The sequence below is a fragment of the Canis aureus genome, chromosome 1, assembly GCF_053574225.1.
Source record: "Canis aureus isolate CA01 chromosome 1, VMU_Caureus_v.1.0, whole genome shotgun sequence".
In the NCBI taxonomy this organism is placed as follows: Eukaryota; Metazoa; Chordata; class Mammalia; order Carnivora; family Canidae; genus Canis; species Canis aureus.
In genome coordinates this window covers 96,937,969-96,951,200 of record NC_135611.1, presented here as the reverse complement: position 1 = coordinate 96,951,200, position 13,232 = coordinate 96,937,969, and the positions used below count along the sequence as shown (strand labels likewise).

Sequence of the window (13,232 nt, the reverse complement as noted above, 5' to 3'; positions counted from 1 at the left end):
CATTTCTGAGAAGGAATGAGAGATTGAACACAACAGGAAAGGGTCATTTGGCACAATCCCAAACGGTGCATTTTTTCCTCATTGCCTTGGTTTGAAAATATCCAAACACAGAGAAGTTAAAAGAACTGCAAGGGGAACACTCATGCAGCCCCCACCCAGGCTCTGTGTTTAGCAGTTACCAAACTTGCTTTGGAGAGTACCTGTCCGTCCACCCTTCTGACCGCCCAGCCATCAGCACACAGGATTTTTGATGCGCTCCAATATAAGTTGCAGGCATCACTCCTCTTCACCCCTAAATACTTCGATTCTCGTATCATTGACTTGAGTTCAATGTGTGCTCTGTTTTTTGGTGGTTAAGAGTTACATAGAATAAAAAGCACAAATCTCAAGGAGACCATTTCATGTTTCGACAAATGCATACACCTATATGACCCAAATCCCCACCTGAGTTCAGAACTTTGCATCCCTCCAGAAAGTTCCCTCCTGCCCCTTCCGGGGACATCCACCTCCACCAGTAAGGCCACTCTTCTACTCTTTTTCACTGTGGATTAGCTTTGCATATCGATCGGTTTCTTTCCCTCTTTCTCATGCAGTTGAATACATAGAATTTTAAAGACCTTACTTTTAAAACAGCAAAGCTTCAGTATTCCATTGGATTACTCATTTGTTTTTCCACATTTGTGCACAATTTCTGATGACAACAAAGCAAATGCCTCTGGGAAAATATCACCTCTCATTCATGATGTGCTTGAAGACAGTGCAGGTTTTAAAGGGAGGCAGATCTTGGCAGAAGGGAGCAGCACTTACTGCTTCCTGGCTGTTTAGGACCAGAAAAAAATAGGCAAATACTCCCTGAGGGAAAATCAAAACAACTCTATCTTTTCATTTATTGGGGACCCGCAGCGTCTTCTCTCCCTCCTGGCGCAGGACAGCAGAGCATTTTTTTTCTCGTAAGCTCTGCTTGAACACTTCTTCCCTGTTTTCACAGGAGACACTTGCCAGAGACAACAGGACTCTCTGCAGGCTGCACGATTCAATCAGTGAGAGTGAGATGTTCCAGAATCCAGTGGCTTCTGAGGCCTCGCCTCCTGAGAACAGAGGACTGGCTCCAGATCGTTTCCAGTGGAGCCTGGCAAGACCCAAGTGGACACACAGTGGGAAGGTGGCAACGTGGGCCTCACTGCCTTTCTGTTTGCAGTCAGTTGGAACTGGAACATGTGTCTGCCCAAACCCCAAACCATTGTTGGCCTAGAGCAGGGCTCACTCACGTTAACCGATCCATATTTTGGCATAAGGAACGGATACTAATTCACTCATTCACTCGCTCATCCATTTATTCATTCCACTTATTGTCTTTTCTGCCCCAAACCATCTTGTCCCTTCCTTTCTGCCATGCTGGAAAGCAGAAGCCTAGAGGTGACCCTTGCACCCTCCTCCACCACCACAACCCATCCATGACCGATGTCTACCTTCTCCAACTCCCCGCCACCTCCGGAGGGTGTTTAGCGACTCTGCTTACCCATGAAATAAATGCCATTGGGTCCCAGAGGTCACTTGTACTTAGGGATACTGCAAGGGATGATAAGGAATAGTATCCTGCCCCCCTCACCAGGGATGGTATTCTAGTGGGGAGGAAAAAAATGAACCTAAAGAAAACAAAAAACACATTGGAATTTCAGATCACAGTAAGTGTTACAAGTAAAATGTTCAGGGCTAAGGGTCACATAACATGGCGATGAAGAGGGAACAGAAATTTACAGAGGGGTCACAGGAGGCCTGTCTGGGGTGTGAATATTGGCACAAAGGCTTGAGTGCGGAGTGGAGGTGGTCATGCGGTGGCCCGGCTGGGACCTGCGGGCAGAGGCACAGGGATCGACAAGAGTCCTTCACATTCACTGAGTATCACTTCCTCCCCGGCCCAGCTAACTGGTCTACCATGATGTGTTACTGCACATAAAGTGTGTCCTTTACACAGAGCTTTCTGGAATGCAAGCTCAACTCCATCAGTTTCCCTGCCCTCCTGCCATTCCCATCAAAATAGCCTTGGCTCCCTATTGCTGTTGCTCTTAGGGAAATATAACATGGCAATAGGCAACCAGAAGGTGCAGGGCCAGCCATGAAATTCCTCTCTAACCAGATGGGATGCCACACCCTCCTACTCCTCCAGCCTTTTTCAGCATTTCCATGCACGGTGCCTAACTACATGACATTTCCCCTACAGTCAGAGGGGACCACTCCACCCCAGTCCTTCTAGCTTATTCAGTCTCATCCTTCAGATTCCATATTCATCATCAGAGCCTCAGGAAAGTCCTCTCTGACCTACTCTTTAGAATCAAATACCCAACTTACATGTTTTCAGTAGCATAGCCTCCTCTTCTAATGCTTCTCACTCTGGCAATTCTCCAACGAATTTAGCATTATTTGATGAATATCTGTCTACAGATTCTAAGTAGATAAAAGGAACGCCCCTGGAACAGCACTTAAAATGTTATTTTTAAAAATTGTTAAATGGATTAATACAATCATGAATAATTCCCATGAATTTAAAAGTTTTCAGCACAGAGAAAACATTTCCAGCCATGGGAACAAATGAAATTGTTTTGGGAGCTTATGGCAGAGTCAGTCCTGGGCACCAGAGACATGGTTCTAGAGGTACAGAATCCAAACAGGAAGGAGAGTCCTCCAAGGAAACAGAAGTAGAGTAGCCAGAGGGGAAGAGTAGAAAGAGAGTGGGGCCTCCCACACCAGGAACAGAACTGTCCTTGTCCATTTTTGCTGCTATGACAGAGCATCATAGACGAGGTGACTCACAAAGAATGGGAATTTACCTCTTGGTTCTGGAAGCTAGCAAGTCCAGGATCAAGGCGCTGGCAGATTTGGTGTCTGGTGAGAGCCCTCTGGTACCCAGAAGGCTGTTTTCTCCTTGTGTCCTCATGTTGTGAAAGGGACAAGACCTTCCCAAGGTGTCTTTTATAAGGGCACTAGCCCCTCCCGTGAAAGGCTGCCCCATCATGACATAAGCACCTGCCAAAGGCCCCACCCACCTTCTATATCATCACATTGGGGCTAAGTTTCAACACATGAGTCTGGGTGAGGGGAACTCAGTCTATCACAGAGAATGTGTTAAAGTTAGAATGCATCCAGGTATCTGTATTTGGTGCTGTTGGTCATAATAATATTTTAGGAAATATAGTATCAAAAGGAAAAGAACTTATAATGAATATAAGACTCACAGACACACACATGACATTTGGGAAAAGTTCTTGGAAAACTTTCTAAGTACCTAAACAAATTCTGTGCATGTGTGTGTGTGGAGGGGGTGTAGGGAGTGGTGACAGGGAGGTCAGAGCATTAGTCAATAATCCTCTAGTCTCTGAAATGTATGCTTTATTTGCTGATAATAGAAGACATTATTTTGTCATACTTTTTTCAGATTTTGCTATTGCCTTGTACTAACAAAATGTGTTTTGCAACTGGAGTAAGTTATATTAAGTAATCTTAAAAGAGCTCCAGAATAGAACTGAATAAAAATCAGGTTAGTTATTGCTTAATAAAGAGGGTGGTTTTTTTAAACCCCAAACATACAAATACGCAGAAGAAGACCCTTGGTAAATATTTAAAAAATAACTTATTTCCTGCAGAACATTTTTTTGTATTTGATGCAAAGTAGAAAATCTAATTCTTTCCAAAATATGCAAAAAGTTTTCATGACATAGCAGTTTGGTATGTAGAAATCATTATAGATGGAGTGGAGAAATAATTTATCTCTGGCTCTGCTCCCAGCCTCTTGGAAGGAGCATTACTGCCCCTTACATAGTTCTGGAAATCCCAAGGGTATTTCCTGGCTACTCTGAGAGTGCTTGTGGCCACCTGCCAGTGACCAGCGAAGACCCCAGAGCCAGCACTGGTTCTCTGCTGTTTGCAACAAATTAACGTTTCCATCTGTGTCCCCCCACCGCCTCCCCATCCCATCCCAGGTTGGTCTGCAGCTCCTCCCAGGGCTGCCCACATCAGTTTTCTGCTCCCAGTGTTCAGAAAGCATTTGCTAAAAAAAGGCCTTTTGTTTGCAATGGCTCTTTGGTGGGAATGATGGCACTGGCAGCAATGTAAGCAGAAGACATCTTGGCTTACTCCAAATGACAACCTCCAACCCACACTTACCAATGACAACACAGTCCTCTAGGAAATCGATTTCTGGGGTAGTCAGTAAAGGTGCTTCAGAACAATTTTCTCCACAAATCTGAGGCAAACAAGCCCTTGTCTTGATTTTCATACGATACCACATCGTGAAATGATAGAACCGGCTTCAGTGGGAGTTAAGTCCCCCAAACTTACCCGCGAAGTATACGTTAAGTCAGAAGCAAGAGTTTATACAAATGTGACCCAAGTGGGCAGCTCGCTGCAGCCCAGGGTGGGGGGCGCTAAGCCTTTACTATTTCCCACCTCACCTTGCAACTCCCACTGCCATCCCTCTTAACTTATTGCTACATGTTTAACCATAAACATAAAGCAAGGATTTACTAGGATTCTACTATAAAACTTTGCATCTCTCTACACTTAGGCTGACTCAAGTTATACTATAAATTTATCTTCATATTGCTAAAATGAAATACAAATGGAGACCAGCCTTGAAAATTCCATAAGCAGACAAAACTAAGTTGGTCTTATGAACAAAGACTAATTAAGCTCATTTGTCAAGATTGACTGGACCTGGGTCATCCCTTGATGGGGCCTCTGGACATCACGAGCAAAACTTGAACTGTTTCCCAAGGTTGACATAAGGTAACCACTGACCAGTTCCTGATCACTGGAGAACATTCTAGCATCATGACCAACCTCTAGGAAGAAGACATAGTCACCAACATCTCACCACAGGAGCTGCCTTATCAGCATCGACCCCCCCTCTCCCAGCCTCACTCCACGTGCTGGTTTGAGGGCTCCCTCTTTGCAAATGGTCGCTGGAGTGCGTGCACAAGAAACTTTGGATTTTTACTGTGGTGATTCACTGGCTTTACTTCTGCTATTTCTGAACTTTTGACAACATTTTGATTGGTTATTTTCTGGAAGTGTCTGTGTGAAGATAATAGGCCTGCATCTTTGTGGAGGGTAAAACTCTGACAGAGAGGGTGTAGGAAAATGGAAATTGCAGAGAAGCACTGTGTGTAGGTGAACATTTCTACTAGAGCCGCAGAGCTGTAATTATGCATCAACTAAAAGGTTTAGATGGAAAATTTTCAGATCATTTCTACAGAACCTCTAAGGCTAGAGCCATCCATAATACTTAAGGCTTAGGTGAAAACAATTTAGAAAAAAGAAATCTCCATATTTTTCTTTCGGTGTAACGAAGCCTATCACCTTTGTGAGCCTCGTACAAAAAGGGTTACTAAGTGTTTAGGAAGAAGGTGAGGCCCTGAGATGGTCACCGGTCAGCTTCCTGGGAAGAAGAAATGGGAACTCACGGAAGCAAAAGGTGAAAATCTGGATCTGAAGACCCAGCTCCCAGGAGTGTGGCATTTCTGGCTCAGTGCATTATATCACAGCTACAGGAATTACATGCTGTGTCATGCCGTTCACCAGTAGAAGAAACCTAACATTTCCCTAATGGGGAACAATTGCCACAGAGTGGGCTCTGACGCCTTTATTTGCACTGGGGGGGTGTAGCCACGTTCACCCCATAATTATAGTGACACAACAAGCCTTGGCAAGTGTTGGCGCAGCAGAGCCACCTTCCCCATCACACGGTCCTGAGATGCCAGAGTACTAGGAGGCATACAGTCTCTCCCTCAGGGACTGATGTCCCCCGTGCCACTTCCAAAGGTGACTGTGGTGGGGATGATGCTCCATCCCCATGTGTTAGACTCTCCTGACAATCAGAGAACCCAGAGCCAAGCCAGGACCTCAACCTCCTTCATCAGAATTTCCAGGCAAGGGTGGAGGAATCTGCATGCGGACATGCTTACTTCTCACAACTTGGGAAACATTATGCAATCTTTGAGCTACCCCGCACCCCCAAACCCTGCCTGGGTCTATCCACCCAAGATGGTCTCAGCTAGTTGTTTCTGATGAGGCAGGGGAGCCTGTATATATGGAGAAGCAGCCAGGGAGTCTGCTCAAGCCCACCTGCCTCTTTCCTCCAATCCACAGTGATGCTGAAGTCTCTGATGGGGGTGGGTCTCCATGTGCTTTGAAATGACCTCCAGACTCGATACAGCACCCTTGACCACCACTCACCTATGATGCTGTTGGGCACAGTGTTATCCCAGGGGCGGCTCATTCAGTTCGTGTGTATTTACAGAGAACCTACCCTGTACTTATTCAGAAAAGCTGGATTGCTTATTCAGTCCCCTACCCTCATGTGGTTTTTTGTCACATAGAACCACCACGCGCACAGTGGGGTGTCAAGCTCTGTATATATCATAAGACAATACAAGTTTGCTGACCTCATGATATGGTCTGGTTGGGTAAACAAGGAAAATGCTTCCAAGTCAAATAAAAGTGCACAGGGAGCTCACAGGAGACACTCCCCAAAGGGGAATGTGGCTCAGGGTCAAACAGCAAACAATCCATAGGTGCCTTGAAGATGAAAACGTATGTCTGATCCTTGAAAAGTGACAGGAGTGGGCCACACATGAAGAATAGAAGAGCATGCTCAGTAGGATGGAGAACCTGCTCTCCTAAGAAAACACAGAAATTAATAAAAGCATGGATCGTTTTTCCTGGAAAATTGAATTCAGCCCCAGGTTATGCCACAGGGAATCCATTTTGCTCTGTTTTTGAAATGGAATTTGTGTGTCCTTTGCACGCACAAAATTTGAACGTGTGATGATATGCATTCATACTAACGATCTCGGCTAATTATTATGTGGACATAATTCCTGAGAACTGAAAAACACAGATGCGTATGTTGAAGAAAACTGTAATAAGTTTGCTCTATTAAAGCAAAACAGACAAACATAAAAGAAGGGAAACAGGCAGGGAGAATAAAGAAGACGAGGAGGAAGATTCATAAAATAATAATAATAATAATAATAATAATAATAATAATAATAATAATGAGGAAGAATTCAAGAATAGATATCTACTTAAAGTATCACCCAAATTAAAACACACTAGAGTGAACAGTAAGAGACACAAGAAGTGATAGATAGGTCAAAGGCCATTTGAGCCACTTAGGCCACTCAATAAATTGTTTATTGTGAGAAAGTGAGTGTGACACACTCACACATTCTGCATTTTAATTACATGCAGAACCCTCTAGAAGGGGGCTCTTAAGTGAGTGGAACCTCAACAAAGAATGGCAGACTTGCAGGGATGGTGTGTCAAGACTTAATTTGGTCCATGCCCTAGAAGAAGTGTGGGAAGAAGGAGGGGGCCACTCGTGGCAGGTAAGTCACTGAAATCTAACAAGACCCTGACACAACCATGGAGGGATATCTGGAAATTTCAAGATTCTGGGAATTGGAAGAATCAAAAATTGGGAGGTAGGCTCCCTGTGAGAGCAGCAACAGGGCTCTGGTCTCTCAGTTCTTTGCCATTATTGATAAGTAAAGGGTGGCTTCCCAATGGGTGGCCCTGCCCATCCTCTTGCCCCCATCAGCCCCACTCTGTTCCCTTGGCAACAGAGGCTTTACTCACTAGGGAAAATGCTTCCAGGTGAATATAATATAGATGCTTGACTCCACTTGGAGAATATATCATATATACCCAGTGCTGTGAGGTTGTAAGGAAATGGGTTTTACAGATCATTGGGTAGCCATATGACAGCACACTCTGCTGCTGTTAAAGCTGGGCATTTGTATCGGCATTAAATGGTTTTCTCAGTTAAAGGTGAAAAAGTGACCAGGATGCCTGGCTGGCTCAGCTGGTGGAGCGTGTGACTCTTGATCTTGGGGTTGTAAATTTGAGGCCCACGTTGGCTCTAGAGATTACTAAAAAAATAAATAAATAAACTTTAAAAAACAACAACACGTACTATCTCTATTGAATGATGTCAGTAAAACTTAAACCAAAAAAGTTTTAAAAAAAATCACTTATTAGAACTGCAACAGAATATGATTCTATAGTCACACACACAGACACACAGACACAATACACATACATACACACACCACACACCACACATGCACAGGTGTACAGGCCCCCTGCAAATGCTTTAAATGTGAATTCACACATGGGCATATGCATTTATATTTTTATGACAGTATTAACAGTCCTCCTGGAAGTGAATTAACCAGAATACTAAGGCTCTGTTGTCAGAATAAGGCAATAATAAGTGATTTTCACATTTTACCATTTTCTCAGCTTTTCAAAGGTGTGAATTTCTCCTGGAATTAAGCAGGGATTATGGGGAAGAAGCAGATGTTTCTTCGAGACATTGATAGTTAATATCATCATCCTTTATTTTAGAAAGCTGCCAAGGGAGCAGTAAGTCGCTATGGAGAGGAAGCAGGGATGAGGGCCCAGTCCAGGAGTGGGGGCGGGCTGTAGGAGAAGCAGGGAGGAGGCACCCCTGCTGCAGCCTTACTCTCTGTGCTCCCTGCAGGCTCAGCACGCCTCCACTCCATGCTTCTTGTCATTGTGCCTACCAGAGCCTCCAGCTGGGCATGCCAGCCACTGGTTATGGATTCAACTATTGTGCCTCCCTGCCCAAGGCCATCCTAGGGAATAGAAGGACACCCTAAGTCCTCCAAAGGACCCACAGAGGGGAGGGATTGTGCCAGGCCGGGAAGTGGGCTTGTGCCTTTGGGTTGAGAAGTCTGGGGTTTTGGGTGTCATGGGGAACGGCCTGCAAGGGACAGGCTCAGGGAGGCCTTGTGGTGTTGGACCACCGATGCCTGGCCCCTGGGGGCTGCAGAACTGGAGGGAGGCTGGAGTAGTGACCTCTTATGTGTGGCATCTGGAGGACAGGGCTTATTGCTGCCCAGGTCTGGTGGTAATGGTCTGGGAATCCATCTCTCCAGAACAGAATATAGAGATAAAAGCACTGATTCGTAAGATTTCTAGATTTTCATAATATAATTCTTTGTGGCCAACGTCAGGCTCCTTATAGGTATAAAATAGGAAGGAATCATCACTAGTGGTGCTGCAAGCCGACTGCAGCACCACTAAAAGGGCTATGGTGACACTGCCACAGTTAATTCTTTCTTTTTAGACTGCAACCCCTGGATATTTGTAAGTGGAAGAAACCAATCTCATTCTCATTACTCAGAGGTTGACAGGACTCTGATAAAGGTGACATCGTAAGGAGTCATGACTCACCCCTGCTTTCTGCCTGCAAAACAGCCGGCATGCATGCCTCCTTCACTAACAGGTCCTGGGAAAGATCCTCCTCCTCCATACACACCTTCCATTCTTGAATGCTGAGGTCATCTCAAGCTGAGTGGAATGGGGTGACTTTGTATGTTGAAAGAGCTCACAAGACCAAAAGGACATCTGGATTCCAGTTCACAATCTGCCTGCAAATGTACATCGGCGGATTAGAGTTTTCAGTTATAAATCAGTGCTGGTGACTATCGACCTTATATACTGCTGTAAAAAATTCAAAAGTTGGTACATGTATGCAAACTACAAAATATGAAGTACTCTTCATCTGTTCCTCAGGAGCAGTAGTAGCACATGATTGGAGATTAAATCAAAGGGTCAGGAATTTCTGTCTAAAAGGGCTTGGTGAGTAAGTCAGCCACGGGAGTCAGGGGGACTCTCTTGACACCATGATTGTTTAGCAGCTTCATTGCTTAGTCTTGGTGATTTATGTGGAGTGAGGGGCAGGGTCTGATGAATATTAGTGGGGCTAAGTCCCGGAAGGCATTCCTTCACAACCCTGCTGTGTTCAGAGAGTCCCTCATCAAGAAAACCGAAACAAACAATTACAATATCAGGAAACCCAACAGTAAACTCTCTTTACAGAACTGATGAATATCTAAAAGGCAATTATATATATATATGTATATATATATATACATATATATATGTGTGTGTGTGAGTATACATACATTTATGTGTTTATGCACATAAATATGTATATTTAGAGATATACCCTCCAAAAATAAAAATGTTAAGGAAGAATTATAAAAAAAAATATCTGCCCATTCAGAATCTCAGGTGGGGATCTTTGACAATATTTGAAAGTATTATAGTACAAAAATATTAATGGAGGGTGAATAGGCTGAGCCTTTATTTTGGAATGCAGACTTATAAATGCGTTTTATTAGAAAGATACAAAGAAGCATTAGCATATATAAAACAAATATTTTGCATTTTAGTGGTGTTAGCTTTTTCTGCCTCACTGAAGCCCAAGTGGCAAAAAAATACTTGAGTTGACTGTGATCAGAAGAGACTTCTGTCCCTGTGCCAGTAGCCTTCTCCAGGTTGAATGTCAAGAAGACATCTCATGGCCGTGTGGCTCTGCAGTGCGCGTGGTACTTCGTGATATCAGGGCTCTCAGATCTATTCTAACTTGGTCTTGGTAGCTCCATCTGTAATTCCTAAAGATTTATACTTAAAGTTTAAAAAAAAAGCCCCCAAAAGTATTATTTTTTTCTATAGTCCTTAGTGTTTCTTATTAACGTACATACTGCATAGGTTTGTGCATTCAGGGCCATAGCAAATCTGACTCCCAATGTGCCCTGTCACACACAGTCCATGCTTATTTCCTGCCGATGGCAGCTTGGTCTGTATATTCCACCCCTGGGGATTTTTCTTGACTTTACACGGGATCAGCTTTCTGTCCTGGTGGGTTTGCAGAGTGTTTTGTGGCTGGACAATATCTTCTGGCTTCTTTCACTCTGGTTTTCATGCACACCCAAATGAGAAAGCAAGAGAACAGACCTCTTCCAAATGAGTATGATGGAAAGAATTTGCTCGTACAGAGGTCCTAGAACAGGATACTACCTATATATTATTTGCAAGCATTTTTCTCAGCCTTAGGTTGGTACTATCTGAGTTTTTCACAGTTCTCTGGGGGAGTCTGCATGTCAGACATTGAATCTGTAGCAGACATTTATAACGTGGTCTGAGTGCCCTAGCAGCCCCCGTGACGGAGTTCTCTGGACCAGTGTAGGCCGAGTCAGAGTTCCGGCGATAAGAGTGCACAGTCTGCTCTGCGGTGATGCCTGCCACACACACATGCCCTCCTAAAAATCACCACCCTCTGCAAAATCACTCCCTAAAAGCCACAGGGCAGAAGGAAAAATGGGATTAGTGGCACAATGCCCAAGGAATTTTGTGACCTAGAAAAGATAGGAATCTAGTAAAAATCGCAGCACAGGTTTTGCATGTTAGGTGGTTGAAAACATTCATAAATACTGCAACATATATGACCCCTCGCCTGGGAAAAAAAACTCTGCGGTGAGTTTGTGGCAATGTGGCCTCCACATGCTGTGTGCCTGGGAAGAGGACAATGTGGAGGGGGGCCGGAGAAAATAAGAAAGCTCTTGTGAAAGAACTGGAGGGCAAATGCAGACCAGGCTGGAGGGTGGGGAAGTGGAGAGGGAGAGGGCTCTGGAGGGAAGGTGCTGGGCAGACTGAGGGTTAGCCTGGCTGTCCAGCAGGAGACTCACCAGGGGTTCTGGCTGCCAACCTAACATTGTCAGGAGGCCACAGGCACGCAAGAGCATGACTTTGGGATCAAAGAATCAAAGAATGGACTTAGCTGGTTGCTGAGGCTCCCATGGAGCAGAAAAGAAGCCCCTTACTGCCTCCAGTCCCAGGTGTGCGGGCTGAGTCTTCCAGAGTATTTGCTGTTTGGCAGGGTTCACAGGTCCCTGGTCCACCTCCTTCCTGGACTCCAGGCTCTGTTTAAAACCACCTGCCATACGGACTCACCTCATTTCAACTGTCACCCCTCACACTGCCGCAGGCTGGGAGCACTTTTCTGCAGCCACCTCCTGCTTCACAGACAAAGTCACCTACAAGCAGGTGCAAAGCTTGTGCTCAGCTGCTGTCCATACATCCAGCCAGTGGACACAAATCTGTGCCTTTGCAGCCAGCCAGCAGCAACAGTATTGGAGAGGGGAGCCCAAGAGGGTGCCCCAGGAGAGTGGGAAGCCCACCACTTATTACCTGCAGGCTCTGGGGACAGCAGAGAACACACAGGACAAGGGCGCCAGGACAGGGACCAGCACACTGGGATCCTGGCCCTGCTGCTGAGGGACACCTCCAGGGTGCTGCCCTGGGGCTGGAGGCCACCCTCCAGCAGGGCAGAGCGCTCAGGGGGAGCTGCTCTGGGCACAAGCAGTCCTGGGGGCTAGGGGCAAGGCACTGATGGGGGGAGGCAGTGGCCAAGGAGGGACACCCTCTGGCCTCTACAGGTTCCTGGGGTTCAGAGGCTGGCCCCCCAACTGTGTGCTTTCAGCAGTTAAGCCTTCCAAGGCCCTGCCCGTTCCCTCCCCACCTACTGCCTTCCCACAAGCTCTCTGATTACCCTCCATGAGGTTTTAACAATTACTCTTTAAATCAACCGTTTGCTTAAGTTTCCCACACTTTTTGTTGAAATGCAAATAGCATTTCGGTTCTAACCCTGGCAGATTCTTGCTATAATTTGAAAGAAATGTGCTCCATTAAAGTGGAGAGCCCAGTAGGGTTTCTTTCAAGAATTTGCATTAAGTAATGAAAAGTCCTTTTTCCAGAACCCTTCCAGCTGCTTCAGTATCACAAGTCAAGAGCTCTAAAGGTACCATAGAAAGACAAAAGCACTTGGCCTATGTGAGATGGAACTTTTAAAAAAGTTACATCAACATTTTTTAAAAGGAAGTGGGAAGTGAGGGGCTTTTAAAAACATCTTTGCAGCATCTTCAACTGCCTCACCCTCCCTGCTGCTTACTCACTCCTCTTTGAAACAGAAACTGTACACATTTCTCGGCACCTGCAGGTCCCTCATTAGCAGAAAAACACTGCTGAAGTCTTTAGCATTATTTCTGTCTGGGGGACCGACACGGAGGTGCCTCTGGATGCAGGGCTATGGCTCAGCCTGCATGTGAAACCTTAAATCAGGAACAAAGAAAGCTGAGACAAAGATGAGACCTGCAGACTCCTGGTTGCCTGGCCTGCCAGCGCCCGCCTGTGCGGGTGGAGCCCACGGAAGGTTGGCTCAGCCTGAGGGGAAATGCTGAGCTCCTTCCAGGGGAGCAGGCACCTGGTGTCCCTGAGCTGAGATCCCTCCCACCCTGCAGGTGCCCCCATGGTGAGGCGCACAGACTCCAACCTGCACTTTTGCATCTACCTGGACTTGCACG

At 45.6% G+C, this 13,232-nt stretch overlaps 1 long non-coding RNA gene across 2 annotated transcripts; it reads right to left on the bottom strand.

Annotated features, from left to right (window-relative positions):
• Positions 1-878: 878 nt before the first annotated feature.
• LOC144290252 (uncharacterized) lies at positions 879-3,236 on the bottom strand. Of its 2 annotated transcripts, XR_013358029.1 has the most exons (4): positions 2,829-3,236; positions 2,350-2,468; positions 1,520-1,646; positions 879-1,129 (listed from the first exon to the last, which is right to left on the bottom strand). It is a non-coding gene; the product is annotated as an uncharacterized LOC144290252 (long non-coding RNA). The 2 variants fall into 2 exon arrangements; XR_013358036.1 differs by lacking the exon at positions 2,350-2,468 and having other exon boundaries at positions 1,520-1,622; positions 2,829-3,235.
• Between the last annotated feature and the right edge of the window lie 9,996 nt (positions 3,237-13,232).